The following is a 25941-nucleotide window of genomic DNA, read 5'->3' as shown; positions in this document are numbered from 1 at the left end:
CAAGTGGAACTTGCCAAGGCTTGGACCATTACATATCACAGTGACAAACATATAACCTGCAGAGACAGTACTGGAAAGGTTTTGTCATGAGGGGACCTGTGCCAAAACAGCCCTTGATAAAGAAGAAGAAAAAAAAGCCATTTTGAAAAGAGTTGAAAATGGCTTCCAAGCTGCTGTAAGGAGTGTGTGTGGAATGGGACAAGCAAAAAAAGCTGCAGCCTGGCCTTTCTTCCAAAGGTAACTGGTTTCAGACACAGGCAAATCATGTCAAATGATCTGAAACAAATTCAAATCTGCTTCACACAATATTTTGATTACGATCTCTTCAATATCATCTAGAAAAATGAAGAAATTTACATAAGCAGTTCAACTCTGCTGTGTTTTCTTACACTAGTTATAATAAAGTAGGTTGTGTAAAGACAAATCAAATTTACTGTTTGAAACCCTTCGTTGCACTCTGTAAACATAACTTGCAGAACTTCCTCACTGGTGAAGAAAAGTATATATAGAAAGTAAGCTGGAAATCATTGGGCTTCCAACATCAGATGATAGTATCATGTAGGTGATGCCTAAACTTAAGAAGAATTAATGATAATAAAGAAATGTCAGCAGCAGAAATTATATAATATTATAAGAATGTAAGAAACAAGCAGTTGAAGTAAAAAGAAGTACACTTTAACATACTACTAACGGAAATAAAATACTGTAAAAAAATATACTTAAGTGCAAACTGAATGCAATGTTCTGTTTTTCCGCTTGCGGCTACATGTGTGACTTTGAGCGTGACAACGTGTGCCTGTAGGTGTGTGAGGAGTGTGTCTTTGTGTGTAAGGGGCGGTGCTGAGGCCTGTGGCGGTGCTGCTTGTGAACTGGTCAAACGGCCTTAGTAGATATATATAGTGTATATATATACACAAGTTTTGTGGCACATTTCAGTGCAAGCTGTTTGTCACATCCTGTCACAATAAAATGGCTGCTATTAAAGAATGAGGAAATTCAACGTTTTTTTTTTTTTTTTGGACTTAACGACATACTCGCAGTTTGCAGGGAAACATTGTTGTGTTTACATACATCTTAAGGTAATACACCCCAGGTGAATAGGGTAAAAAAACCTAATAGATATCACCATAGTTTCTCAGTTGATTGATTACATTAAAAATTGCAACCATTTTTTTTGTATTACAAGTTTTCTGAAATGTTATGTTTAAATATGCAAATGAGGCATTATCTAATTAAATATGCACTGATTTGCATATATTTCTAGAACAAAAAATCTAAACATTGGATTCAAATTCTTGTTTCCCCCTTTTTTTTTTTGACACAATAAAGTCAAAGGTTTTTATAGAGGGGATTTTGGATATTTATTTTTATCACTCCATAAATAAAAAAAATACTGTCAACAGCCAGAAGAAAAAAAATCTAATGTTTTAGGAATAAAAGTGGTATAAAATCAGGAAAATTATATATGAACATTTACGTTATGAACGTTTTTTTTATTTTATTTTTTTTATCATGGTTTTAAGGTCACGTTTCGGATATGGTTCAGTATGTGCTATGGTCAGGGGAAAAAAGGACTACACTGCAAATTCCCCAGAGTTAAATCAACTCTGCTCAGAATACATGGTCCCTCTCTAAATAGTGTTAAAGTAACACTGAAGCAGAGTTAAAGTTAATGAGACAATTAAATGATTAAGTTACAATTGAGCATTAGTGATGAACACCTGCTGTTAACAAGCATAATCACTGAAAAGAAACACAATAACTACAAAGGACTTCCAGCCACAGCCTTAGATGAACTCAACTGAAGATAAAAGACATTAAATCTCTCAAGATCTGATTAAACAACTGCAAAAAAAAAAGCATTATTTCATTAACTTTAACTCTGCTTCAGTGTTATTTTAACCCCATATAGAGAGGGACCATATGCACTCTGAGCAGAGTTGATTTAACTCTCACGATTTTGCTGCGTACTGCCAAATAAAAAAAAAAAAGAAAATAGGAAAAGAAATAATCAAACTACAAGCAACATCACAAATAAATACAACAGAGCAAACATACACATAAAATAAACAGTGCTTTTCAGTTTATTTGCGTATCCAACAATAGTTTTCAAGTACAGAAATTGAATAAAGTAATCAAATGTACAATGCATATAATCAGCACTGTATAAATTGAATAAAGATTAATCATCATTAAAGTTACAAAAGCTATTCAGTCAAGAGCAGTAATTTCCTTGTCTGTTGTTGTTTTATTAATATTAAAAACAGACAGCAGGAATATTAGGCTGCTGTCACTTTAAGACATTTTTGACTGGGAACACCAGGTGACTCTGTGCCATTTTGTACAAAATAAAAGCATTTTAAAACAAACATCCTGGTTAAACATTAGAGTAGATTAGTGTGATCAGCAGTGCATGTTTTATATATATTTAATTTAATATTGCCAAAATAATGCTTACAATATTAATACAAAACCAGTTTTAATTGAAAGAAAACAAGTTGACAAAAAGATTGAACCCAATATTTGGTGATAATATAGTTATTTTTTAAGCTATTTTCTGTAGACCAGTCATTTTTGACTGGGAACACCACATGTGTTATAGGGATTCCAACACAACACGGGGGTTAAAAATATATACTGTAATTGAAATTTACAGACTCAGATTGATGAAGTGCTATAATGTTTTATTTTCACTAGTCTGAGAAAGAAAAAAAACACTTTATGAGAAGCCCAAAATTGACAGATGCATGAAAAAACTGTGATTTTGCTAGTAGTGTCTCACCTTAAAGGCACAACAGCATAAAACAGTCTGCTTAATTGGTCATATAAACCTAACCATGACTACTTTTTTTTTTTCTTTTTTCAAAAGACTCTCTCAGTGAGAAAATTAAATAGAAAAATCCATGATATGACCCCTTTAAAAATGTAATCCTGAGCAGGTGACGATGGAAGTGAACGGTGTAGACAAGCACTTGGATGCGAATGAGGTTTTTCTTATTAAGATCTTGTTTCATGCACGCTGTGCTGACAACGTGGAACAGAGTGACCGCAGAAGGTCTGGTTGAGTCCTGCAAGATGAGGCCAGCTGGAACAGCACCATGATAGTCGTGGCACAGAAAATAAGAATCAAAAAGGCCGTTTGACCAGTTTATAAGCAGCACCGCCGCAGGCCTCAGCAACACCCCGTACACACGAAGTCGCACTCCTCACACACCTACAGGCACACGTCGTCACGTTCCAAGTCACACATGCAGCCACAAGCAGAAAAACACAATCTCAGATGAGTTTGCATGGTCGTCAAACACAAGAAACACTCCAAAAATCCAAAGAAAATAGACTGAAAATTCAAGTGTGGATTCAGTTAGAGTTCATTTTCACACGGTTGGTGAAATACAGTTCTCTTCATTAAGAAAAAAAAGAAAAAAGAAGCAACTCTTCCAGTCTTGTCAGTGATTAGACTTTTTTTGTTTAAAACGCAGTGATGAATAGAGCCACGGCACAATGCCTGCAGGGCTAAGAGAGGTTCAGTTCTATTGCAACATGTGGAGAGGTTTGTCTTTACAAACACCTGTTGGATCGCATTAATCACCAGAGACATCGATGCAAGACCAGACATGAGTCAGTGCAGGTGAACGGCGAATAAAACGGAGAGAGAGAGAGAGACAGACAGCTGACAGGTGTTTTAAAAACAGATGATTGTGAAAGCAGTGAGAAGCTGTAGAAATAGCTGAAACTTGCTAATTAGTAGTGTATACTGCAAAAAAAAAAAAAAAGAAAAGAAAAATCAGTATATTGTGAAAGCAGAGCAGTTGTTTTCAAAACAGTGTAACTTTATCCTTTACCAAACCTTTTTTTTTTTTTTTTTTTTTTTTGTAGCAGTGTAGCATGACAAAACAATACATTGTTGTTTATTTTACATTGCATAATGCATACAGCCGTTTACACATGCAGTGATTTAGCTAGAAGGTACTGGAAGGGATTGCACTGCTCTGCGTGATTGATCTCTGCCCACATACAGAGAAATGATAAAAACATTGTGTGTGGAAAACAGTGTCAGAAATTGCTATGATGCATTATACACTGCTGCAATTTATATACAAACACTTTCATCCATCCAGAACATTTCATTTCATCCATACATTTTAAATGCAAAAAATCTGTTTTGTTGTCGAAATGGAGGGGTTACTTTTAGCGGTGTTGTGCCGAATTCTGACCTCAATTATTAAATAATTATTACCCCCTAGTATTGCTAGGTCTAGGATTCTGCATCCGAAAACTGAAATATTCTGCCTTCTGAGGACACATTTCAAGGTAGGAAGGCATCAAGGCATGTCCGAATCCAATGTTAGCTTCACTTCCTGTCTCTTTACCTTCATCTGATTGATTTTTGAAAGCAGCATAGATGTATCCTTCACTGCTTTTGATATCCCACAGTCCTATGTGTTCCATTAGGAGACAGTTGAGCTAAAACAAGAAAAATTGCCTCTGAAAGTTGCGGTTTCTGATCAGTTTGTGTGTAAATGTACATTTTTGACCAAAATTTCTAACCAGAAATTACTACTGTAGTAATTAAATATTTGTTATTACATTTGTAATTAAATATATTGCTCTATTTTGCTGTAAATCATCAAGCTGCCTCAGAAGTCATTAGTTTCGTGAGGTGCCTTTGTACTCAAATGCTGCCTGCAGAGTCACTGCCTATAAAGGCAGGAACACACCAAGCCGACGGTCGGCCGACTAAGTTTTCTCAGTGTGGAACACACCGTTGGCTGAAGTTGGTCCTCGTCAGCCTTTTTCCGGCCAATTTTTTCGACACGTTGAATCGGCGTCGGAGCTCGTCAGTCATTCTGATTGGCTGTTCAGATACCGCCACCTGCTGGTTCGGAAAGGCAATTCATCTGACGCAGGCGCAGAACGGTAGTGCTACTCGGCCGTCAGCTGTCTATCGTCGGTTTGGTGTGTCAGGCCAACTTTGAACACAGACGCTGCCGATGTGAACCAACCCCGCAGTCTGCTTTCTTCGCCACTAGTTCGTCGCCGTAGGTTTGGTGTGTTCCTGCCTTAAGGCAGCGAGGTAACAAGTCATCCGCCTAAGTTTTCCTAATGGCCTTGAATAGGTACTTATTTCGAAATGCAGTATGAATGTAATTCGCACATACTACATTCATCATTTTGTCACCGTCATGTGACCTACCAGTGTCCGTTGTGTCATTATACTATCATTCACAAGTCCGCTCCTGTGGCCTCATGGAATAGTAAAGTGTACATCAAATGCACTCGAGAATCACGCCTGAAATAGTAGGTTATCTGGATACTTTTGCCTACTGTTTTATGTGTGCTTTGAATTCAGGACATACTTCTTTTGTCACCTACTGTTATTTGCTTATATCGAGAAGAATGCGATTTCGGATGCAGCCAATAGTACGAGACGGCCATTAAGTCGGACACTTTGTGCTTTCCGTAGTGTGCTGAACAAAGTAATACATGGCAGACCATACGATTTTTTCATTGATTGTAGCCAAAGAAGTGGATGCAATTGAAATTCCCATGTTTTGAATATCAAATATTCAATATCAAGATTGGTTAAATACAGGAACTTAACGATTTTGAGCAACTGCAGCACCTGGTCTTGTTTTGCTCTCGCGGTACAATGATGGCACATGTGATTGTAAGGCGGCCGCAGCGCCGACCAAAGTCGGACAAATTTTCTAACCAGAATGCATTGATTTTGTCAGGGATTATGTTATTACTAGCAATATTAACAGTAGCACACTAATTTAAAAGATTTTTCAACACTGTAAAACTACGATAGGCTCTGTACGTGTGCTGGTATTTAGGTGTCTAGGTGGTGACTGTCTTGTAAAAACATGTAAAACATCACATGCGCAGGGCTAAGCGGCTTTCTGCTCCCGCCATCTCAAGCGTATGATCAAAATCCCAGGATACGTCTCCAAACAAAGCCTATAATTCAGAGCTGCTTGCCACTTTAGAATCAACACAGCCCACATTTCTTGCTCTTTCTCTCTCTCTCTCTCTCTCTTGTTCTGCAAGCATAAACTCACAATAAACTCACAATATATTTAATAATGGATTCTTTGTTTGCAATGATCTAATTGTGCTTTTTAAAACTATTCTCTTCCTGTCAGGTGGAGAACTTTCCACCTAGTTTTTTGGATTTCTTTTCCATAAAATTTGAGGAGACACGGAAAGAAAATCTCAGCTGCGTAAGAAAAACAAGATCACACCTGCAGGCAGGATTGCATCGCCAGCAGACCTTCTTCTCTGGGATCAGATCAATCCTCTCGTGTGCCTGCTTTCCGCTAAAGCAGTAAAGGAGATATTTCACAGAAAAGTGAATTGTCCATGTTCTTTTGAAATGGTTTCGTTGTACTGTGTAGACTTGCTCTAACTTTGAGAGCTCAAAAGTCCACCCAGACCTTTTATAGAAATGTACAAGCTAAATTTCATTCAGAAATCTAATTTCATTCAGAAATCTCAAATCCCTTAGATTACATATTAACATACTGTGTAACTGCCCACATTTACACATCAACCAGCCAAGTGAGGTATAACAAAGTCCCTTTAAGACAAGTCATTTCACTCGGCGGCCATCTTTGAAATGCCTCTCGGGCATCCTGGGCATCATGCAATCTCTTTGAATGGGGAAACATCAAATTCTTCAAAACTGTTCGCCACCTTACGATTACATTTCATATTTGAAAGTACCAATGAAATCTAACAACAACCAGCTCATAAATTTAGTTTCTAAACGCTCGAATCATGACAAAAAACTGTATTTTTCAGGCTGTATCAAGCTAATGCGCATGCGCAGACCTAAATGCAACTCTTTTGTGCCTCATTTCGGAGGCGCGAGTCTGACTGTTTCTATAGAAACCGGTGATTCTAACGGCCGCTGAAGTGACACGATGACTTTACCAGTTGGCGATTGGCTCTTGTTTAGAAGGCGGGACTTATTTCGCCATATTGCGTGTTACACTTTCTCCCATTCAAAACAGAGTGACACGTCTTGTGTTATTCTATAGTCTTTGGGTATAATAAGGCGAAAGCAGTTACTGTTATCATCAAACAAGAGAAGAAGAATTGATAAGAGAAAAGTCTGTCAAACTTTGTGTTGTTCCTGGCTATGTGTAGCATAAAAGATCCTAGTGGTTGAAACAAGCAACAATGTAAGCCTGAACACCGTTATTGGCAATCGCCATTTTGGCTACGTGAGATTCTCCAGCTTTGTTGTTGTTGAGCAACCGAATCGCGAGCTGTTAAAGCTCCGCCCTCTTCTGGAAAGCGGACCAGCAGCAGCAGCTCATTTCCATTTAAAGGGATCTGTAGCGTAATAATTAATAACTAATCTGTAGGGTATTTTGAGCTGAAACTTCACAGTACATTCTGGGGACACTAGAGACATACATGTTGTAAAAGGGGGATTATAGAGGTCCCCTTTAACACTTTGGACATTTGTAGACTGTTAGGTTTGGGTTAGTAGAATAAACTGACATGTCCTTGCAAGTTACTTATAGTCAGTATAATGTCTGTTGGGGAGCATCAAAATAAAGCAGACAGTCTACTAATACTTTTGTGACTGCTAGTTGACATATAGTTACTTATAGTTAGTAATATTTCTAAAGTGAGACTGAAGTGAAATGGATCCACTTCTGAGCAACATTCCAAAATATCATCCCAGCCACAAAAGGCTGTTGACATATTTTACATCTTTTGTGCATTACCATCCATCAAATGTGAAATTGTGGTGTTTTCAGATTTATTATTTTCCACACAAGCTCTTATCAGAAAAGAGCACACCTAATGCTAGGCCTGTCAGCTCACACTTCCTCCCTGTGTCCCTCATAACATCCTGAAGGACTAAATCAAAAATATTGGCAGAGCGTGGCGTGGAGTGGCCGGAAACCCTCTGGAAGCGTGGATGGTTTCTGGTGCGGGTCCAGCCTGACCCCAGCCACCCGTCGAGGGAGCTTCTCTAACTTTCATCCGTTAAGGAAACATCTGGACACCAATGGTCCAGACTGATGTGTGTGAGTGGGCTGTGTGCATGTGGATGAAGAGACAGTGAGTGGAATGCTAAGGCAAGCATCATTATTTATTTTGATCATATTGAGCTTATTAATGAACCTAAACACATAGCAACCATCAAAAAAAAAAAAAAAAAAAAAACCCTAGCAATGATACCAAAACCTAAAAATATCTAAGCAACAGCATATCAATACCTTGGTGTTGTGGTGGTGATTTTTGCAGGAGCAAGCACACACACTTTCTTCACAAAATGTAAACGCTGTAAAAAAAAAAAAAAAAAAAAAAAAAAAATTAAAAGAATTGTTGGTTTAACTGGTTTAAAAAAACGTAAGTTACCTGGTTGCCTTAAAAGTTTGAGTTCACTGAAATCAAAATTTTGAGTTAATACAATGAAGGCGATTGGTTTAATCAACATAAACTCAAAATTATGTTATCTGAACCACATTAATTACTGAAGTTGATTTGACAAAAGAAAAAATGTTGTGTTAACAAATCATGAAAATTATTTTTACAGTGTACTCTTAAAATAAAGGTTCTTTATTCAAAGTTTTCAGTTACTCGACTGGCATGGACACCTGGAGGGCAAAACATCCAAAGAAGTGCAGCAGGCCTGGCAATTTTCCATCTCTTTCAAGCCATGAAAACTCATACAGAGCACCTGTCGCAGTATTTCTAAAAGTAATGCAAAAAACGGTGATATTAAAAGATCGAAAGGCTTAACATGAAATTTTGTGTGTTGTGTTCATATTTGTGGTGCATCTTCTTGCCTTCTATGCCTAGTCAATAAGATGTTTACTTTATTTTTCGTCTTAAATATCATTGTGTTTGTACATTAGTACTTCACTGGGGGAAGCAGAGGAAAGCCTTGAAACGTCTTGTGAAAAATATTGATGATTATATGAAGAACCTTTAACATACTTGGAATGTTTCCATTCCAAAAAGGTTTTTTAGAGTGGAAAAAGGTTCTTTAGATTATTAAAATTCTCTTCACAGGGAGCAAAAAAGGTTATTTTAAGAACTGTTCACTGAAAGGTTCTGTGGGGAACCAAAAATGTTTCTTTTTTGGCATTACTGCGAAACCCCCCTTTTGGGACATTTATTTTTAAGAGTGTACTGTTAGATTGATGATCAGTACCTGATGACAATGATCACAGATATAGTAATGATTAACCCAGTGTGGTTAACTTGCTCCAAAGTTGAAGAACACATTGGTTTGTTTCGGCTAGGTGACACTTATTGAATTCCTCCGGATCGTTCATCACTGGTGTCTCCGTCTCATCGTCTTTCACCACAGACAGATATACTGATGCTGAGCACTGGACATGCAGAGACAAGGGATGAGTTGTTTTTGAAGAGGAACACGGTCTGTCTGTCCACCAGCAGGTGAAGGAGACAAAGAAGAGTTGTAGCATTCATCCTCATGTCTGAGTGAAGAATAACCGCACGGTGTGTTGACAGAGGTGAGAGGGATGGGGTCGAAGGTCACACCTGCTGATAATTCAGCTGTCTGAACAGACAATTCTCCCACATAGATGTACCTTATTGAAACTGACAAATAGTGGGCTGAAAGAAGTCAAAACAACATCTGTTTTACTTTGAGATGCTCTTAAACCCACGAAAAATAAATAAAGTGTAACTAAACATGTGCAGTTAGCATAGTTTTGTTTTTAGCAAAAACAAATTGGCTAAAAAAGTCAAAAGGTCAAAGGTTGCGCATCAGTTTGGTGGAAGCTATCAGGTTGCACAAGTCGAAAGGTTGCATGATGTACTTACCCTAAAAAAATCATCAGTTGATTTTAAGGACATTTTGGTTTACTTTTTATGATAATTTTGATACTGTGTTTGCTACCAAACACACTACAGGCCAGATTTACTAAACAGGGCAAATTAGCATGAGAGCGCAATTCCACAAATGTGCCGATGGCACGTTTTGATTTACTGCTGATGCGCAAATTAAAGAACACAGACGCAGTCAAATTATTTACATAATGATCAACACAATCTAACAAGAGCATTGAAAATTAGCGTTGGGTCGCAAATAAGCAGAGCTGATGCTTATCAGGTGCGGGTCGACACAGGCACAACTTGTTACATGTAATCTGACAAACACGTACAGATATAAATATATATAGGCCAACATGGCTTGGCAAACGATATGTTCGGATAACGTCGTCCTTTGGCATTCCAAAGAAAATAATACGAGTGGAAAATATTTTCTCCCTTCTACCACACGCTCTCTGTTCACTGCGGTGTCTCCTCCTCCTAGCAGCAACAATTGCAGCCATGTCGCAAAATGGGTAAATACATGCTTTTTTTTGGCGTTAAATAATGCCGCAAATCCCAGTATATTGACTAGCGCAAACATTAGTAAATCACATTGCATGATTCATTTAAATACTCTCCTCCCATAAATTTTGTTTCTGAAAGGGAAACTCCTACAAATGCACATGCAATAATGTCAGCCACAAAAACAACCTTTTCAGCACTAATTTTGCACTGCTTACTCTACAGTAAGTCCCAACAGTAGTTTTTTAACGCCAAAAGAAGGATTGTGCATGTGCAAGCTGTCAGTAAATCTGGCCCTATGTGTCCAATGTAAAACAAGGGCTATAGGGGCTATTTCTACAGGGGCTTTCACACAGTTATAGGAACTAGTCACCAGTGCGGTCCCCCGAGAACAAAATTTTCCCCTAAGGCCATTTTTCCTGGTTACATTTGCATCGCCAGTAGGAACTCTGAAGTGCCGTAAGCCAGCCAACAGTGATGTCTTTTAAGCACACCATTCAACAACGTCAACATGATCAAACAGTGTTTTTGTTTTGTGTCGGAGATGGAATATAGATGGATAAGTTATGAGTTTGAAAGTGGAAAAAAAGAGGGCTAAGAGACAAAATCTCCTACAACAACTTGCAGTGCTACATATCCAGCCTGAGAAAAGAAAAATGCTGCAGATAAAGGCGACAGGCAAATGGCATTAACATTAGCATTATATATGTTTATGTGCCATTAACATTAGCTTTCTGTTTGTTAGTTTGGGGAGTATAAAGTGTGTGTCTACACAACTTTTTAAAAAAGGCGGGTGCTGATATTTTGTATAGCATGCGTTCAGCCAATCAACATACACTTACGTCACTGGTATTTCCTGTTGTCCTGGGTTAGACCATACTCTGCAGTAGGAGCTGGTTTAGTCCCCACAAAAGCTGTTCCTAAAACTAAAATCATTCCCAGTTCCCTATGGTGTGACCATGCCAAAAAGTGGGTTCTTACATCAATAGTCATAGGAACTATGGAAATGTTCCTCTGGTGCAAAAGCCCCTCATGGCATTGCTGTGAAACCTCCCTTTTGGAACCTTTATTTTGTAAAGAGTGTAGAGACCACTGGTGCCAATGGCTTCCACTATCTACTTAGGTTTATGATTCTTTTGGGAAACACAGCTTATACATGGCCAAACTGATCTTTCACAATGTGTTGAATGGAAGCATTAAAGTAGTAGTAGCGACGTGATATCTGGGAATTGCTGGGAGGATGTTGTGCTTCCTGTGCAAATCGACTTCTGACCCAGTCCATCCTCTCTACCTGCAGCCAGACCACGTCCCCGCTTTTCCTCTCTTCGCCTTTTTCACTAAACTGTAGCTCCATCCTAAATACAAGATGTTGTCTTAGTGCTGCATGACTGACTTGGCAGCTAAGACAACAGCCCTCTCTCCTGAGCTCCACTGTATAAAATCTACTATTCTCTGTGCCCACGGTTTCTCATCTCCTCTAATGTGGGCTGACACCCCCCACTTTGAAGTCCATGGGTGCTGTGGACCTGGGCCTACCTAACAAAAGCAGCCTGATCCGCGGCTGATGCTCCAGCAGAGACGCTTATGCTGACACAGGGTTGGAAAAAAGACAAGACCTCTTTCACGCTAGAGCTTCTGCTGCAGACCCGAAACAGTTTGACGTCAGAGTTTGGTTAATTTCATTGGAGTGAAACCAATATGTTCCAACTTGTGGATGTGAACCGCTACAGATGATCTAATTTGCAAATTTGCATGCTTCCAGGTGCATTTATTATAGAATAGTGCATTTCTTAGAGCTGGCTGTCATCAAAGAAATATGCTTCAGCAAGCAACTCGCATTCTTTTCATTTCATTTCAATACATCCATGCTGCGTATAAGTATTGGTGATAAATCTAACAGGAGTCATTATATAGATATACAGTGAAAAAACAGTTGCCGCTAGTACTCACAAAGAGCAACGTTTAGAATAGACACAAACAATGTGATGACAACTTTAAACTCCATGTCCATAGTCATTCAGGTAGAGCAGGCTGACAAGCCAACAGTTACGTTACAATGTAGAGTCAGTGGCAAGAGTAAACAAGTTCCAAAGCAATACTAGGTCATGCCAAAATCGCAAGCATTATGGTGGAAAGAAATTTATGCAAAATTTTTTTGCACTTCTCACTTCTCTTTCCCACCTCACCAAAAGTGAGAAGTGTCATGCCCATTCAAATTGATAGCTCCTGAGATTTTTTAGGCAAGTGATAATGCAACTTTAATTGAATTCAAATGAATTTCATGATTAATTTAGATAAAACATGCTTTTCTAAAACCCTTTGGCAGAATTCACTTATTTACAGTATTTTCTCCAATTGACTTGCTCCTTCTGCAAAGAATGAGCTTTTCTGTACAAATGCATATTGATCACTGGCTAACAAAGTCTTTATAATAATAATAATAATGGTATTTTAGGGCAGAAACATAGTCAGAATTATAGTCTTATACTTTATTATAGACCCCAAGTGACCCAGAACTGCAACTGGTACTCCCTCTGGAGATACTGTGGATGGATGGATGGATGGATGGATGGATGGATGGATGGATGGATGGATGGATGGATGGATGGATGGATGGATGGATGGATGGATGGATGGATGACTTATTATAGTGTTTGACAGCTCACTACACGATGTACATCAGTACAAAAATAGCTATTTACAAAGTGTACTACTTTCTCAGTCTCATTTTTGTTTAAATGTCAAATTTTTTTCAATGCTATGAACAATGCTATGGACTCAGGTCTAAAGCAGCCGTATGACGCTGTGGGCCTATAAAACTGTGGTTTTACAATTTCCTACAGGACACAGGCACTGCTTGTTGGTGATGGAACATTGGGAAGAACCAGGATGTGGCTGGCATGAAGTGGGATGGGATGGGCGATTGAAAGGCCCATTCATACCACTTACCACTGACCTACAGTTGAGGTCTGTTTAGCTAAAGCTCAACGAAAGACTGAATGTCAAAAAGAGAGAGGGGCAAAGAGCAAGAGAAGGGTGTTGTGTTGACAAGTGTCCTCAGCATCAACATTTATTCCATTAAACCAGCCATAGAGGGCATTCATCAACCTGACACAATGACAGTGAACATGTTTAACTCTACAAAACAAAAGAATGTCTGGGAAACACATCTGAATCGAACCGTGTCAGGGCTGAAAGACACACATTCTCTCATCTCCCCAATCTCTGACCTCTCTCTCTTTCCCCGGAAACGTTAGAATATGCAAAACCGCCACACTCGTGATTTGCATGTGGTTAGAGGCTGTGAGGTTGCGGGCAGAAGTCGCTTTGTAGTGTGACAGCGCTGGAATGTGTCTGTGTTCACGGCACTAATACGTCTGCACGAGGAAACAAGACAAGTTCCAACAGCTCGGCCCCTAAGGTCCTTCACTGGCTTTCCCATGTGTTTGTTTTGAGAGCACTGAATGAAACCATGCACTCTGGATGACATCGCCCCGGCATAATGCCGTCTCTCCTCCTGCACCTAGAGGATTACTTTGTTTCTTTGTTCACCCCTCCACCCATCAAGTACGGTACAGTGGGCGCAAAGCATTTATCCACCAACCGCTTCTATCCCAGAGCCCGCAGGCCCACACAGATGAAGAAAATAGAGGTGTGGAAAACGGAGCTTTCTGCTGATCTGTTCCGAGACCATTCGACTCAGTTCTGCGGCCAAAACAAGCTCGCTGTCAAGTCTCTGAAAATTTTCGGGACTAAAATCTAAGAAGCTGATATAGCACCACCCTGCCAACTGGTACATGGCTGGAGAAGGGCTTAGAGAAGAAAATGATGGAAAGAAGGAGCGGGGGAAGGAAAGCAGCACGGGTAGTTCTAATTTGGGGACTGTTGATTTGGGCTTCAATCATTCTCTTAGGCCTGCAGATATCAAAACCTTATAAGATCTGCAAAAAATGTTCCGTTAACAAGCACTTAATCTCCATTACCCAATTACTGTCTCTCAGGGCAATTTGAGTCAGTGTAGCTCAAGGTAAAACATATAATTTAAAAATAAGTTATTTATATCTGTGAATAAATCCTGGCATGGCGGTGAATGGCATGGACTATTCATAAGGATAAGAACTGGTGTCGAAGAACGAAAAAGCTGGATTTATACCATGAATCATTCCGTTCCTAAAACCTGGCAACTTGTGCCAAAGAACAGTTACATCTGTTTAACCAAAGACCATTTATATGTGAAACCCTGAGCAAGCTTTGCATATGAAAATGATGGCGGTCTTTAGCAGCAGGGTTATAGTAATATAGCCACGGGCTCATCTGGACTACTGTTAAACTATGATGTTTTGCTCTGGGGCTGCTCCGTGACATATGATTGCCTGATCGCCTCTTTGCATATGTGAACGAGCATGAGCGTAGATATATCATCCTGCAATAAACCAGAGAATTACCTCAGTGCTCAAAAACGCACTGTGTTCCATTCACTACATCTGGTTCACTTTAGCTCCAGCATCCCAAGGAGCTTTCACCTCCAAAAGCGTGCACACACACAGCGTATTAGATTTGTGTGTGCGCAGGAGGCTGTGTTGCAATGGATTTAAGTTAAATACCCTCAACTTTTTCTTGAGGTTTTAGGGCTAATGTTTTATTTATCAATAACTTTACCGTGTTATGCTTGAAAGAGCCATCCATATTTACAGAAAGAACCGAAGGGAATAGGAATATCCAACTCCACTTTGTTGGACCTCATCAGCTCGTTCCTCTTTCATGCTCTCAAGTGCTCTTCCATACGGGGTTGTGGTTTGTGATCCAAGCTGGCAATAAAAGGGGAACTGATGAAGAATTTTCTTGAACGTTTCTACATAAGTGCAGCTGGAACTTTTTTGGAGCCATTTTTAGCTCCAAAATGCAAAGTGCAGAGTAACCGGTCATGATTTGAGACCCTCACGGCAATTACGCGATGAGGAGGAGGTACTACAGGAAGAAACCAGTTTTAAAAACGGTGTGCATGAGGATATCTGCCAGCAATTGAGATGGATAGAAGGAGAGAAAGAGGAACAGAGCAAAAGAAAAACAGGAAAGGAATGCATATGGTGTTTATAGTCACACTTGGTTAAGACTGTCAAAGCCAAAGTGTATATCTTCAATTCCAGGCAGTAGAAAGTATAAAGAGATGCCAAACCCTCACTGAATGCCAGGACTGTGTGTTCCATGTCAATGTAGAAGGAGCCCCTCCAAACGCATGTAAAACATTGAGGTTCACCTCGGTACCTTTAAAAGGAGTCCCATAGGCAGACCGGTCCCCCTCTAATAAAACTGCACTATGTACCATTTCCCTGAACTGAACAAAGATTTCTTTGTTCCACTGGTAATACAGAGGAAAAAATGCCAGTAATACTGCTCCATGCTGTAAATCACTCCAAGCAGATGGGTCACAGTTATGGGTACACTTTATTATCGCATGGACTTCTGGGATATCAGTCCCCGGGGCTCTTACGGATTTGGGAAGCCAAGGACTGTGCTGTGTAGACAGTAGCTGGGCTACTGCCTAGATCACATCAAGTTTCTATTTAAACCCATTGCTCAATAATGGTCCGCAAATAAATCTAAACCTGCCTCTCTGTAAAACTCAAGATATTTACACCAGCGATGAAGCACAGGCATTTTTATATCATTAGGTAAATACAAACCTGACTGTAAACAGCAAAGATTGCTCAAGGTACCTTATTTTGCCAAGAATAGCCTACTTAGAAAAGAAGGATCGATCTGATATGTAATGCAAACAATTAACTTGCAGAATCTGGGGATACCACAAAAACAGATCAACGTTCAATAAAGTAATAGTTAATTTAAATAACTGCACAGCAGTATCCACAAACAGTGCTAGAGGCAATACAAAATCAGTGGAAAATTACTGTGGTCAGAATTTCCTTCCATCCAAAAGTAAAAGGTTACCAATAATTTCATGAACTTAATACATAAGCAAATGGTTTGGTTGTGCACAAGATTATCGTTTTCTTTTAACTGACTGCCACAAAAAAGATCTTCCAAAAAAGCTGATGACACAAACCTTGTAACCTTTTTATAAAATTCAGTGACCAGTTCTTCCTTCAGAAGATTCAAACTTGTGATTTTGGAAAGATCCTGAAATTATGTATACAATATGTATCAGATGGTCAGTGAATGGTTCGTTTACATCAATCTGGAGAAGATTGTACTATCAATTTATTGTCATTGGAGGATTGTGTGTTTAAATGGTGGAAAACTTTCACATTTTCTTTGCTGATTTTGGATTTAAATATCATACTGCACTCAAATTGATACCTACTAGAGTCATCACGTCAAACTGTGAATGACTGGCGTTGCAGTTTTGGAAAATTGCTGAACTTTTTGCTGCACCGACTCCATGTTGGCCTGATTATTGCTAGTATTTCATGCTGCTCTTGATGAGTGCGATTCAGTAATATTATCTGAGGTCAGTTTTTAGGCTGTCTGCAGGCAAACGATTCCGGCAAACACAACAGACCATTGCCACATTGGTCACTTGACAACTAATCATAAGAAAAGAACAATAAAATACCTACAAGCAAATCTGTATTTTTGTGGGAGTATAAAAACAAATCTGGGGCCAAAAATACAAGCAGACAGAGGGAGGAGAGGCACTCGGAGGGAAAAGAGGCGGGAGAGCAAACTTAATTTTAGCTGTATGTGATGCTGTAATCCAATCTCCACAGCAACTTTGTGTGTGCTGTGGAATAAGACTGTGGGCTTTGGCACTCACTGATTCCTACCCTTGATAAAACTTCCACTTTTCCACCCCCATAAGATGACTCTTTAAGACAAAGGGGAGAGGGAGGGAAAAAGTAAAAGACCATGGAGACAGAGGAGTTGGGGGAGATTTAGTTGACAAATAGAAGTAGGGTGAGAGATTTGATGATTTGAAAAGAAAGATTGATGTTAGAAAAACAGGGTAAGAAAGCAATGGACTTAAAGGGAAAAGTGTGTGTGAGAGAGGGGTGAACTGAAGTGCAAAAAGAGCTGGGTGAGAGGAAAGGGACATTCCTGGGCCAGCTGTGGCTTAAATGAGAATTCTGACTGGATCTGTCAAAAGAAATTGGAGAATAAGATAAAATGCGGGGCTATTTTGGTATTGCACTAAGTCCAGAGATCAGGAACATAGATTGAAATTGTGACTTCAAAAATGGTGATACCACCAAGCTACTCTTGTGAGGTATTGCTGACAGAGACCAACCCCATACCAAGTCAGGTGACCTTTGACTCCAGTACTCCAGCTTCATGTCATTGGGGCTGAGGAGGCAACTGAGGAAATGAGTAGCTATACTGTCCGTCCCCAGAGACAGGTGCTGAAGTGTTTAATAAATAAATGACTTGAGCAAGAAAGAGACTGAAAGAGACAGAGTCTGAGGCCGACACTTATTGTTAACACTGAATATGCTGCCAGTCATAACATAACTACTGTTCCACTGAGGAGCGATTGTTCCCGGCTAACTATAGATCTCTCAGGGTAGCTTTGCTATTGGCCTGAATTTGATGATTTGTCCTCAGCCGACTTTGGTAGCTAAACACAAGGAGGGTTTAATATCTGGAGAAAGCTATTTGTTACAGCATTCATTTCAATGGCAGCTGCTTGGCTGCCGCAGGACTGCAGAAAGACAGTGTTTGACGTCATCACAACTCTGATTGGCTAATGACACAACAAGAATACACAAGGTCCCAAACCCTTTATTATGAGCGATGAAGTTAAAGGCAACAGACAGAAAAATACAAACAAATGATCCATTTCACACTTTTAAGAGCCCTTAAATAAATAGAACAGCTACTATAATATAATGATTTCATTATTTCTGATTTATTTTTTGCTCTTAAATTTTAAAAACTTGCTTAATGGTCAACACATTATGCGAGTTAGAACATAAAATGCGCCTCTACGCACGTCTTTGCAAAACTCTAAAAAAGTACCTACACATGCAATTCACTGCAGTTTCCAGCTGAAATAAATGCCAGTGACACTAAAACACCAACCATTTTCATCCCTTTTTATGAGTACAGGGGCAGATGATTGATTAATGTGGACTTATTAATTCATTCAATAGCCTAGCGTTCCAAGTTCCCACACATGGCACAATAAAAAATATACAATAATAAAAATGCAGCAGGATATTCTGTTTATGGTTGGCCATAATACATAATGCCAATCCTTCCAGAGTCCCCCCACAATAAAGGAGCTCAAAGACTTGTAGAAGCAAGCTAAAATAGCACGATTGTTTCTGCAAATGCATTTGTATATCATGCTTTTGTTAAGTGTAGGTGGTACATTATGATACAGCATTAAACTTGTAGCACCACTCACCAGACATTTCATTTCTGAACTTTTGCAATAGGTACAATGTAATAAAATGTTGCCAGATTTCCGTTCGTCTGTTTCACAGACTGGAAATTTCATTTTAAAAGTGTCGCAAGTTTTGTTAATGAGCCTGGGTTGGATTTTGAACAGAAGCGCTCCTGTATGGAGTTAATATTGTACCAAAATTAAACAATCAAATCCAGCATTTTGCAAACAAACAAGATCTGCTTTGCAAAGGAAAACTCGACTCTCAAACAAACAGAAAGTGATGTGCAAGTACAAAGGTCAGTTTGAGCGAAAATGCAGAGGAGTAACAAATATATGTAGGCTATTGTGTTTTACAAATATAAATAAATGTGCCTACATCATATTTCACAAATAAATACTATCCTACAAATGGCATGTAGCCTTTGAAAAAATACCAAATCTAGTGCATACAAACGCACACTTGTCTGTCACGACTGTAAAACACTTGTCTTTTTATGAGATCTCTCAGCTTGATTTTCTCACAAATGCAGTTGAGCAACTTCCTCTTCCAAAACAGCAGATGGCGCTTTGCTATGGGTCAATTTACGCTAGTCTCCTGAGAGAAGCCCTGAAACATGCGTTTATAATAATAAATAATAATAATACAATTAAGCTTTGATCACAGGAATAAATTACATTTTGAAATACACATCAGAAACCAGTTAATTTCATACTGTGAAATTTAATACAAAACACTGCTTCAGGAAGCTTCGGAGCATAATGAATCAGCGTGTCGTATCAGCTGTTCGGAGCACCAAAGTCACGTGATTTCAACAGTTTGGCGGTTTGACGCGCGATCCGAATCATGATTCGACACGCTGATTCATTATGCTCGGAATCTTCCTGAAGCAGTGTTTTGAAATCGGCCATGACTATATAAGTCGTGATTTTGTTATTTTGGCGCACCAAAAATATTCTTGTCGCTTTATAATATTAATATTGAACCACTGTACTCACATGAACTGATTTAAATATGTTTTTAGTACCTTTATGGATCTTGAGAGAGGAAATTTCATTGCTCCCTATGCAGGCCTCATGGAGCCATCGGATTTCAACTAAAATATCTTAATTTGTGTTCCGAAGATGAACAAAGGTCTTACGGGTGTGGAACGGCATGAGGGTGAGTAATAAATGACAGAATTTTCATTTTTGGGTGAACTAACCCTTTCAAGGCTTTTCTCGGGAGACTAGCGTAAATTGACCCATTGCAAAGCGCCATCTGTTGTTTTCGAAGAGGAAGTTGCTCATCTGCATTTGTGAGAAAATCTGTCTGCACACATTTGTGAGAAAATCAAGCCAACAATTGGTGTTTTACAATCGTAACAGACAGGTGTGCGTTTGTATGCACTAGATTTGGTATTTGTTCAAAGGTTACATGTCATTTGTAGGATGGTTTGTATTTATTTGTGAAATATGATGTAGGCACATTTATTTATATTTGTAAAACACAATACATATATTTGTTACTCCTCTGCGTTTTCGCTCAAACTGACCTTTGTATTTTCACATCACTTTCTGTTTGTTTGCGAGTCGAGTTTTCCTTTGCAAAGCAGATTGTGTTTGTTTGCAAAATGCTGGATTTGTTTGTTTAATTATGGCACAATATTAACTCCATACCAACTGTAAATTTAGGTAGGGCAGATTCTGGGTCTTAGTGCTAGTTTATGATTTATAATAAACATTTTGTAAGCTTTCCTAATGGCTGAACACATCAAACATACTGTCCTTGCGTTATTCAGCCTGGGGTAGGGCTTTAATGATGATTGGCAGACTTTTTCACACACAACAAACGCATAGAATGCCATCTTAGAATTGTCTTTATGTAGTATTTATTGCATCCGAATGTTGTTTTAGAATGTTACAAGTTATGTAGGAATTAAAAGTCATGTATATTCTCAGAAAAACATAAAACACAACAGAACTACTGTATATAAAAGCTATTCATACTCTCATTAATTTAATACACTACTCTACATAGGAAGAACAGACATGTCAACTGACCTGATGCAGACTCATATCTGAAGTGGACTGATATCATCTTGGTCTGGAGCGAAGTTTACATGAGGTAACATCACGTGGAAATAAGTGCCGCAGCCAGAAATCTGCCCCAATGGCTCTCTATGACAGGGTGCTGCAGTTCCATTTTTCACCACAGATTTACTTTGGAAATTAGTGGGGCGCTGTAGAGCTGAGGAGGGCTCTGAGACCGGTGGCTGCCCCGCTTAGTATCATGAATACACGCTTGCTGAACGGTTACCATGATTTTGCCAAGTAAGACATGTTCCTGGATCAACATCTTTGTTGATGTTGGAACAACATTCCAATCAACCAATCAGATTTGAGGGACACGTTTACCGTTTATGTCAAGTTTAGGCTTGCAACCAGGGTTGCTTCTACATCAATGTTATTCACCTATCTTTCCCCTCTAGAGCAGTTATGGGGATAAGTTATGGGTAGGGTTGGGTTTAGGGGTAGGAATGTTGTTCCAGGATCAACAAAATATGTTGACCCAGAAACATGTCTTACTTGGCAAAATCACGGTGACCCCTGCGGAACCCTTGCAGTACATTCTTAAATAACCTGCTCACTTTACATCTTAAAATAGTCTAGAAAATCCGAAAAATATTTGTTGCAGAATGCTGAACAAATTTATAATTTATTATTAATTTAGTGTATAGAAGTCAATGTTTGGATGAATATTTTGCCCATACAGACGAGCTGCGGCTGATTTTGAATTACACTTTTTTTTTTACGTCTGGAAACCTTTTGTTATGCTTTCAATCAAGTCCTCAATATAGGCACAATCTAGAGATAGACTACACTGGTAGCTAATTTCAAACTTGCTATCAGAGCTGGCTTTCGAAATGTAAACAAGTGTGGCTTTGTATTCATTGGGTGACATAGATAACACAGGATTATGTTTTGTCTATGCTAGCTTTGAGTAGCCGTGCTCACAGTTTATCTCTGCTGGGGAGTGATGTGACCTGTCAACAGGCTCAAATCTTGGGAAAATATGGCGCAGACGAGGCTGGGTTTCGGCCAAGGCGTCTGCCATTAAAAACACGAACCCTCAGTAAGATAATGACCTCTATTCACCCCATGACTGACAGATCGTCACCCCCACACCTGCTGCGCAGTAAACTTGCTAACTGTTACTACGGCATACTTGTACGAACCTGCATATGTGTTAAGAGACTGTGAGTGTTTTTTGGCTCTTTTGTTCTTGCGTAGGGCCTGTAAGCCCTAGGTATACATCCTGTTTCCAAAGCGCAAAGTGGGGCCACGGTGACCCCTGAGGGCCACACACGCATGTGGGGCTGGCAGGGACAGACACATCCTGGTCCTGAAACAACAGGTCAGGCAGGCTCGGAGGGAAGAGCACCCTGCCTGTGGCCTGAGCCATTGTGACACTGTTTATCACCATGGATCTTTGCCCAACACAACATTTGCGCATGTCATTGTTCCTACACATTGTCCACGCCTTCTTAGTAAACATGAGCAAGGAGTGTGTGTGTGTGTGTGTGTGTGTTTGTCGAGGGAGCTGATCTGGATTACTGTTATCACTTCTTTGCTATTCACTTATGTTGAATAAGGAACTGTAACCATCTGCCTTTCTGTATACAGTCCTTTGTAAAGAGTACGCGTGCTGCTATTGTATGTACAAGTATGCACAAAGTGTAACTTTTCCTGCTAGTACATAATGGATATGGAGTGCTGAAGGAATTACATCAAAATTCAGAAGATTAATTCAACACTGTTTCCCTTGAGATTTATAGGTGTTTATAAAATAACATCTGTGGTACACATAACTTGCCGATACAAGAACGTTTTGTAAAAAAAAAAAAAAATGTTTTAAATAAACATAAAAGCTTCAAAATTTGCATTTTCAATATGAGTTCACATTGTATGAATCAAGGTATGTTTACAACGGACCTTATTTCACTCATGAATGGAAAAATCTGATTATAAAACCTCATAGGAAAATCTTGAGGAAACAAGTGGTGAAAGTAGTCTTCTGGGTTTTGACGTCATCCCTGCAGCGCTCTATATGCGTTTCATACTGGCTCTAGAGAATGTGTAAACTGTGGTAAACATGAAGAACTCTGGTGAGATCTTTGTTAGTTAAATGCTGTTTCTTTAATCCTTATTTGTCAGTCTAGATGATTTAGAATGCAATATTTATATACTCTGCAGCTTGCAAAGAATAATGTCATTGAAATGGCTGAACCGGTTCACAAAAATTATCTGAATGAGTCAACAACTTGTTGAACCAAGACCAATCTCTTTTGGAAACTTTTAATGAGCTGAGTTGATACTAGCATTTGGAATGTACCAAGGGTTTTAAAGAAAATTAGTCACATCCCTTAACTTTAGAAAAAGCTGCGACACTATAATAAAAAAGTAGCTAACTATAAGTAGCTACTAAGTCCTTTAGCTCAAACTATAGAGCATGGTGCTAGCAATGCCAAGGTCAATACCATGATAGCAGTTGTTTTTGTTTTTTTAAATAGTTTAGCTTTTACAGCAACAAGATACTTTTTATCAATACTTAGCAATGTAGTATGACAAAGCATTTGCTGCATTGCTGTTTTAATCTTACATTACATTCCACATTAATCCTTGAGACAAAGCCACTGAGACAATAATCAAACATGCTTTACTAGAATGTCTCTTTCACTCAACAAGTGCATTTGAATCATCGCTCAGGTTAGTTCTTGAAACTCCCTGTGTGGCATTTTATGTCTTTTTTTTTTTTTTTTAGTGAAGTAAATATTTAGTTTAATACTGACATTTGTGTGAATTAAAGGTGCCATCGAATGTTTTTTTTACAAGATGTAATATAAGTCTAAGGTGTCCCCTGAATGTGTCTGTGAAGTTTCAGCTCAAAATACCCCATAGATTTTTTTAATTAATTTTTTTAACTGCCTATTTTGGGGCATCATTAACTATGCGACTATTCATGTTGCGGCCCCTTTAAATCCTCATGCTCCCCGCCCACGGAGCTTGTGCTTGCCTTAAACACCATACAAAAAGTTCACACAGCTAATATAACCCTCAAAATGGATCTTTACAAAGTGTTTGTCATGATGCAGCATGTCTAATCGCGTAAGTACTTAACCCTTTCGATCGTGAGTTTAAAATATTCTAACTGTCCCCCCAGAGTGAATTTTTTTAAGGCGACCGTTATTTTAGAACGTTCGCCTTTAATGTTTCCATGGCGACGCGTCTTGCGTGTCACGAGCACTGAACGCAGCCACAATAACACTGTATGACAGATGGATCGCTATTATTTAGTTTTTCCTTTTATATTTAAAATATTCGCAAAATTGCTTACCATGTCATCAACTATATGATATTCCGATTCTCAAATATGTGTAAGTGAGTGTGCTTTGTCATTTTAAAACCTTTATAAATTATCTTTATCTTGATCTATAATGCGAGATGGGCGCCGCCATCTTAGTTTGCGCTGCAGTTCACAGAGTCCTGTCAGTCGGATTTACAGCAGGTGAATTCATCAATTTCTCCCGAAATATATGCAAGTAAGTGGCTGGTGAACTGGAAGAATAATAGAGTAAACTTTATAGTTACTTAGGCCCATTATGTGCATCTGATATGAATAAATGTCGGCAAATTATATTTGTTATTGCTGCTTCCACTGATGTCGGACATCAATGTGTAAATTATAAACGCTTAATGTATTGTTTTAATGGTGCTTATGCATATTTAAATGTCTGAAACCTTAAAAGAAACATTATGTGGCTGAAAACACTGCATAGTATATGACGAGCTGCGCGCGTCCGTCTCGCAGCCAGAGCGCGAAAACACAGTTTGAATCTGGCAGTTATGTGACGTCGCTGAACGTTCGAAATCCCATATGTGGTACCATACGCCCAGGGGCACAGAAATAAAAATCCCATATGTGGGACCGTACCGCTCAAAGGGTTAAGTATTTATTTGGATGTTTACATTTGATTCTGAATGAGTTTGAGGCTATGCTCTGTGGCTAAAGCTAACATTACACACTGTTGGAGAGATTTATAAAGAATTAAGTTGTGTTTATGCATTATATATTAAAAATGAAAATGATGATAACTTTAACCACATTTTACAGTACATTAGCAACATGCTAACCAGAGGTGGGTAGAGTATCCAAAAACTGTACTCAAGTAAAAGTACAAGTACTTATAGAAATATTTACTCAAAGTAAAAGTGAAAGTAATAATCCTAATAGTTACTTGAGTAAGAGTAAAAAAGTATCCAATAAAAATCTTACTCAAGTAGCTCGTTACTAGTTACTTATATATATATATATATATATATATATATATATACACACACACACACACACACAATAGCATGTTATTATTTAATGTTTATTATTTAAATAGATATTTAATTTATTATCATAATTAGATATCTTTGCAACAAACAAACATAGAAGAGACAAGCATTATTTCTAGCATCTGTAACCCGAATGTATCGTTACTAATAACGTATACACGTTACATTTTAAAGAAGAGAGAAAACTCTTTACATGTGCTCGCGCACATATCTGAACTTGACACAAACAATGATCAAATACACATTGACGGATCTTCTTCAGTCTGTTCTCCAAAATGTAATCAAATGTATATTTCAGCAGGCGCGTGTAAACTGCTTAACTGTGTCAACGCAAAGCGTTCATTTTCAAGACGAACAGGTCGCTGGCGCCGCCATTGCGCAATAGACAGTATATGTATAAATAATGTATAAATTAAGATATATGCCCATAAAAACGGTAAAGAAATATACTTTAGTTATAGTGACATAATAATCTGTTTGGTTGTAAAATGTCGGCTATTGGCTGTATCATGAAGTAAAATCAAATGAAATCGATAGGCCTACCTGTGGAATTGTTCAGCATACGCAGCTCAACTAATAAAGGTCTTCATCGCTGGCAAACAATTGGATGCATTTGCAGATTTGCTTTTAATTGACTGTAGGTCCACTGCCACTTCATCCGCTCCGAGTGAGAAACCGCTTCAAACGATTCAGCGCGTGCAGGAACTGAAATCATTCAAACTGATTCGCGAATCAATTTAGACAGCTTTACCAACTTGTTTTTGAACAGAATCGTCTCAAAAGAGTGATTCATTTGCGAATGGGGCATCGTTCATGAAAAAAGAGACAGTGCGCATGGAATAAACTACGCATTTCTTAACATTTACAGTATTGAATTAAAA

The 25941-nt window shown here is 38.7% G+C and overlaps 1 long non-coding RNA gene across 1 annotated transcript; it reads left to right on the top strand.

The window, feature by feature from the left end:
- Window positions 1-8695, top strand: LOC137009741 (uncharacterized). The gene is made up of 3 exons (XR_010892953.1): window positions 1-237; window positions 4245-4311; window positions 6147-8695. It is a non-coding gene; the product is annotated as an uncharacterized lncRNA (long non-coding RNA).
- The last annotated feature ends 17246 nt before the right edge of the window (window positions 8696-25941 follow it).

Source organism: Chanodichthys erythropterus, chromosome 3, assembly GCF_024489055.1.
Source record: "Chanodichthys erythropterus isolate Z2021 chromosome 3, ASM2448905v1, whole genome shotgun sequence".
NCBI lineage: Eukaryota > Metazoa > Chordata > Actinopteri > Cypriniformes > Xenocyprididae > Chanodichthys > Chanodichthys erythropterus.
Note: the sequence above shows the minus strand (reverse complement) of the source record. Positions and strands in the feature narration are given on the sequence as shown.